This window comes from Tursiops truncatus, chromosome 17 (genome assembly GCF_011762595.2).
Source record: "Tursiops truncatus isolate mTurTru1 chromosome 17, mTurTru1.mat.Y, whole genome shotgun sequence".
NCBI lineage: Eukaryota > Metazoa > Chordata > Mammalia > Artiodactyla > Delphinidae > Tursiops > Tursiops truncatus.
This window is the reverse complement of record NC_047050.1, coordinates 19,283,735-19,289,803: the sequence shown is the minus strand read 5'-3', so window position 1 is coordinate 19,289,803 and position 6,069 is coordinate 19,283,735. Positions and strand designations below refer to the sequence as shown.

At 42.6% G+C, this 6,069-nt stretch overlaps 1 pseudogene; it reads left to right on the top strand.

Moving 5' to 3' along the window:
• The first annotated feature begins 347 nt into the window (after positions 1-347).
• On the top strand, positions 348-1,616 carry LOC101330385 (elongation factor 1-gamma-like; annotated as a pseudogene).
• The last annotated feature ends 4,453 nt before the right edge of the window (positions 1,617-6,069 follow it).

Genomic DNA, 6,069 nt, shown 5'->3' with positions numbered 1-6,069 from the left:
ACCTTTAATACTTTTGCAATTTATTTAGATGCAATTTGTAAAACAGAGAATCTAAATATCATTTTTCCAAGATGACTGAAGTTTACCCTAACAATTTTGTGTGTGTGTAATATATGATCTTATCACTAATTGGAATAGCATTCTTATTTTACGTGAGATTGTGTAAGCATAGATGTAATTCAGAAATTTCTATCATTTCACTCATATGCCTGTAGTTTTCTTATATATGTGAATATATGATAGGGCAAAGGCTCTTTTATAACTCTTAATTTAATAACTTAATTGAATATTTTGTAAAGTAGCATGTTTTAAAGATAAATAGGTCACCCTTTCTCTGCAGAATCACCATGGCGGCTGGGACCCTGTACACACATCCTGAAAACTGCAGGGCCTTCAAGGCCCTCATTGCCACTCACTACAGCAGGGCTCAGGTGCGCGTGCTCTCCGCACCACCCCACTTCCATTTTGGCCAAACCAATGGTACCCGCGAATTTCTCCGTAAATTTCCTGCTGGCAAGGTTCCAGCCTTTGAGGTTGATGATGGATTCTGTGTTCGAGAGCAATGCCATCGCCTACTATGTGAGCAACGAGGAGCTGCGGGGAAGTACTCCTGAAGCAGCAGCCCAGGTGGTGCAGTGGGTGAGCTTTGCTGATAGCGACATAGTTCCCCCAGCCAGTACCTGGGTGTTCCCCTCCTTGGGCATCATGCACCACAACAAGCAGGCCACGGAGGATGCAAAGGAGGAGGTGAGGTGAATTCTGGGGCTGCAGGATGCTCACCTGAAGACAAGGACTTTTCCGGTGGCCGAACATGTGATGCTGGCTGACATCACAGTTGTCTGCACCCTGTTGTGGCTTTATAAACAGGTTCTGGGGTTGCATTAAGCAGCCCCAGTTCCGGGCTGTCTTGGGGGAGGTGAAATTCTGAGAAAATGGCCCAATTTGATGCTAAAACGTTTGCAGAGAGCTAGCCTAAGAAGGACACCCCACGGAAAGAGAAAGCTTCTTGAGAAGAGAAACAGAAGCCCCAGGCCGAGTGGAAAGAAGAAGACAGCTGCCCCTGTCCAAGGAGGAGCTGGATGAACGTGCGCAGGCAGCGGCTGCTGAGCCGAAGGCCAAGGACCCCTTTGCTCCCCTGCCCAAGAGCACCTTTGTGTTGGATGAATTTAAGCGCAAGCACTCCAACGAGGACACACTCTCCGCGGCGCTGCCGTACTTTGGGGAGCACTTTGATAAAGATGGCTGGTCCCTGTGGTACTCCGAGTACCGCTTCCCTGAAGAGCTCACCCAGACCTTCATGAGCTGCGACCTCATCCCTGGAATGTTCCAGCGATTGGACAAACTGGGGAAGAATGCGCCTGTCAGTGTCATTCTCTTTGGAACCAACAATAGCAGCTCCATTTCTGGAGTCTGGGTCTTCCGAGGCCAGGAGCTTGCCTTTCCGCTGAGTCCAGATTGGCAGGGGTACTGTGAGTCATACACATGCTGGAAACTTGATCCCAGCAGCGAGGAGACTCAGACTGGTTCGAGAATACTCTTCCTGGGATGGGGCCTTCCTGCACGCGGGCAAAGCCTTCAATCAGGGCAAGATCTTCAAGTGAACATCTCTTGCCGTCGCCTAGCTTCCCGCACCTGCCCTTCAGGGAGAATGGGGGTCATTAAAGGAAACTGAACATCGAACCCTTTCCTGCCCTGCCTCCTTTGTGGGTGTCAGCTTCTTCAAAGGGGGGTAGATATGTTGAAGCAGGGTGTTGTCTATACCTGCAGAACCTCCCTGTGCAGGAAAGAAGTCTTCAGAAGAGCAGAAAGAGAGGTCTCTCCTGAGTTTTTATTTCTGTTTTTTTAATTGCCTTGCCTCTCCTGTGATTACCGTCTTCTAGCCTAGCTGGGAAAGATTGGATGTAGTTGGAAGGTGGTGACACAGGGCTTTGTAACTACCTAATTCCAGACCTTCCTGCATGAAGGGGGAGAATACCTGCTGACTGGGTGAGAGCACAGCATATGCAGAGCGACTTAACACTACTTCCTTACTTCCTGCAGCTGCCCTGTGAAGTGGGGTGGCAGCTGTATCCAAGAGTTATAGTTTCAACACTTCAGACAAATGGCAAGAAGAGGCACAGACTCCTTGGAACAGATGCTGGCTTGTGGGCCCTAACCTGGTTGTGGGTCATCTCTGGGGTATCCCTACTTTCCATCAAGGAAGTGGGGTTCAGAGATTTAAGCAACTTGCCTGTGATCACACATCTTAGGTGGTGGACACAAATTATGAACCCAGTGTTTGTCACTGGAACCTGTACCTTAAAGACGCCCTAGTGCTTCTTGCAATGTAGAGCAGTCATAAATGTCATTTAACAACCCTGAAAAAAAAATATATATATGTATATATATATAAATAGGTCATAATTCATTTAAGGTTCTGGGAATTTATTGGAAGTCACTAACATTTAATAAATAATAAAAATATAGAAATATTAGACTTCATTATATGTATTTGCAGTAAACATTATTTATAAAATTATTATTGCCTTTGTGTGTGTTTGTGTGTATAAGTGTGTATGTGTATGTGAATTGAGTCCTAATTCTAAACATGATTCATACTGTAGGTTACAATCAAAAAAGATTGAAAGTCACTGCTGTAATGTAAATCTTTTCAGATAATATTAGAATAATTTTTCAAGTTCCAATCTCCCCACCAAAATTTTTCCATGATATTTACTAGCTTTATATTAAGCATCACTAGTTTTATTTTCCATTTTAAAAGGTAATTTTGTCCAAAGTAGTTTGCAGGCTTAATCCATTCCCATTACATTTTAGTATTTTTCAATGTGTTAAAGACATCTAATTTGGAACTAATACGGATTTGTCTTCTGTAATTTCTGCTCTGCATCTCTCTGAATTTTATTCACTACTTGGTAATGTAACATTTACTCATACTAAATTTACAGCTTCTCTTTGCATCACGAAAACCTTATTGCATCGGCATGTGTGTGAGAGCTATTTCCCATGCCAAATGGGTCGATAGCATGCCCTACTCTGGACCATTTTAATTCTTGAGTTTAAAAAGCAGTCGCGGGCTTCCCTGGTGGCGCAGTGGTTGAGAGTCTGCCTGCCGGTGCAGGGGATATGGGTTCGTGCCCCGGTCTGGGAAGATCCCACATGCCGCGGAGCAGCTGGGCCCGTGAGCCATGGCCGCTGAGCCTGCGCGTCCGGACCCTGCGCTCCGCAACGGGAGACGCCACAACACTGAGAGGTCCGCGTACCGCAAAAAAAAAAAAAAAAAAAAAAAAAGCAATAGGCATATCACTGAGATGTACAGGTAGCAATGAAACATTTGTGTACACTAAGAAATTGAAGGAGTAAAGCTTTTACATGTCACCTGGTGTTATATGAGCTTTGATAGGAAAACAGTAATCAGAATATATCATCTTTTATAAACTAAATGAGCATTCATAAATAACTGTCTAAATGTCAGAGGTAGATCAATAATAGATAGATAACTAGAGATATCTATATCCATCTGTATACATACTGTATATCCTTCTTTATAGTACCCTTACCAGCAGCAAGGCTCCATGTAATATGTACCCGGGATTGTGCCTTATTCTATTTAAACCCACCCTGTTAAGGTTTAAATCTTCAGTGTACAAATGATGAAACTGACACTTATAGTTTAAAAACTCACCCAAGGACACAAAGCTGTGGCAGATCCAAGACTGGAAGTCAGAGTTTCTCACTCTGAAGCATAAAATGGACAGAAAAACTGTTTTCTGTAGGTTCTACCTATATCAACAGATATATTTTTTCCCTAAGTCCAGAGTCACTTGTGACACTTAATGTTGTCATTGGGTGGACTGGGTCCTGATTCTCTCCCACCCACCCAATTTCATTTTGCAGCACTTACCCCAGGTCTTTTCCCTCTAGACATATTGGCTTTTCTTTTTTTTTTCTTTTTCTTGAATTCCCATTTTTCATTTATAGAACTTTTTGAGAGAATACATGATTCGTCTAATTAAACTTCATATACAGGACAAAGCAAAACAAGTTGAATGTTTTCATTTTTCACTCTGGGGCAAAAAAGTAAGCTTTTAGTTAAATCAACTTAAGAAACAGCTTGAATTGCAAGATAATACTGCTCCTATAAGTAATTGCTTATGTGCCTGTCCTATTCATAGTGGAAGAGCTATGATTTATGAGCATTTTTATTTAAAGTATAATCTTGGATTTATTCCAAATAATCGCCATCTTTGAAATGTTGTCAACCTGGGATAGCCACAGGGATGCCAGAATTAAGGTATTATATCAGCTCACCACATGGTCCGCCCATTGGGCTCAAGTACGTTTTTATCCGTCTCTCTTTTATCACATATTTCCTTACTTCACATTTATATTTAATCCATTGACTTCCGTGATTTCTTTTATACCAGAGAGCATGTGAAACACAGGGAAAATGAGTAGACGTATTCACTTAGCAGGAGTTTTCTTCCTGGCTCTATTTCTCTCTCTTTCTGGCTAAAACTCCATTAGGCAAAAGTGCTCCTGGTATTAATCTAAGATGATTAGCTGTGAAGTGGAACACAAAGGCTGGCCTGGGGTAGAGACATCTGACAGTGGGAAGATACTTCAGAGCAAAAGAATCAAGAAGAACATGAGTTTAAGAGGCGAACTTCAAACAATATTAGGCACAAGAAATAATGTTAGCTGCAGCTGCAAACCAAATGGAAAAGTATATTCGCCAGTGTAGAGACTGTTCCTGGCCTTTCATTAGCTGTGCATGGGTCCCAGAGATCAACACCGGTATATTTCAGTTCAGTTTTTTTTTCTCTCTCTCTCATCCTCCTCTTACTTTTTACTTTTTAAAAATCTTTTATGAGAATATAATTGCTTTACAATGTTGTGTTCGTTTCTCTTGTACAAGGAAGTGAATCAGCTATGTATATACATATATCCCCTCCCTCTTGAACCTCCCTCCCACCCCTCCATCCCACCCATCTAGGTCATCACAGAGCACTGAGCTGAGCTCCCTGTGCTGTACAGCAGGTTCATCACTTGACTTTTTTTCCCTACGTGCCCCCACATCTTATTCCTTTAGCTTGCCTAACTAGCTATTAATGTTGTGTTAGAGGCAGCACTGCTTCCCTTATATACTATGTGCTCCCCTAAATAATCCAGCCTCCCTTGCAATTATATTAGGCCACGAGGCTAGTTCCAGCCAATACTGACTTATCAGAGGTGACCTATTGCACTTCTAGACCAAACGTTTGATAGTGTGGTACCTCTCTCAGGAAAGGGAGACATCACAACATACAGGGAACCCGGATCCCTAAGTCACCTGATGGAAGAGCATCTCTAATGACTGGCATCAGACTTCCTATGAATAATTATTAAAAGTTGTATATGAAACTGTTGAGATTCAGAGATTAATTTGTTCCTATAGCATAGTCTAATTTATACGTTAAGCTACACTATAAACTAATATATACATTGATATTCACTACTAATGTGCCAATTAAGTGGAAAGAATGCACAGGTCACACATTAGGAGTCTAGGATTTTACTTCTATCCATTTTATATTCCTTCAAACAATATGTATGAAGTTTCTACAGTATTTTTTTTTTTCTTTGTGGTACGCGGGCCTCTCACTGTTGTGGCCTCTCCCATTGCAGAGCATAGGCTCCGGACGCGCGGGCCCAGCAGCCATGGCTCACAGGCCCAGCCGCTCCGCGGCATGTGGGATCTTCCCAGACCGGGGCACGAACCCGTGTCCCCTGCATCGGCAGGCGGACTCTCAACCACTGCGCCACCAGGGAAGCCCCTCTACAGTATTTTAATCACTGTTTCAGACAGGCTCTGGGAATAGTAAATAAGACCGATCAGATCCCTGTTCTCAGAGAAAGGGTCAGACAAAAATTAAGTAAATGAACAAATTAGGTAATTCAGAGTTTAATAAGCACTGTTAAAGTCAATACTAACATTGTGTGAGACCGGTGACTGGGGGAACTATTTAATTGAATAGTTAAGGAAGATCTCTCCATCTTAGAATTAGGACATGAATGAAATAAAGGTACTAG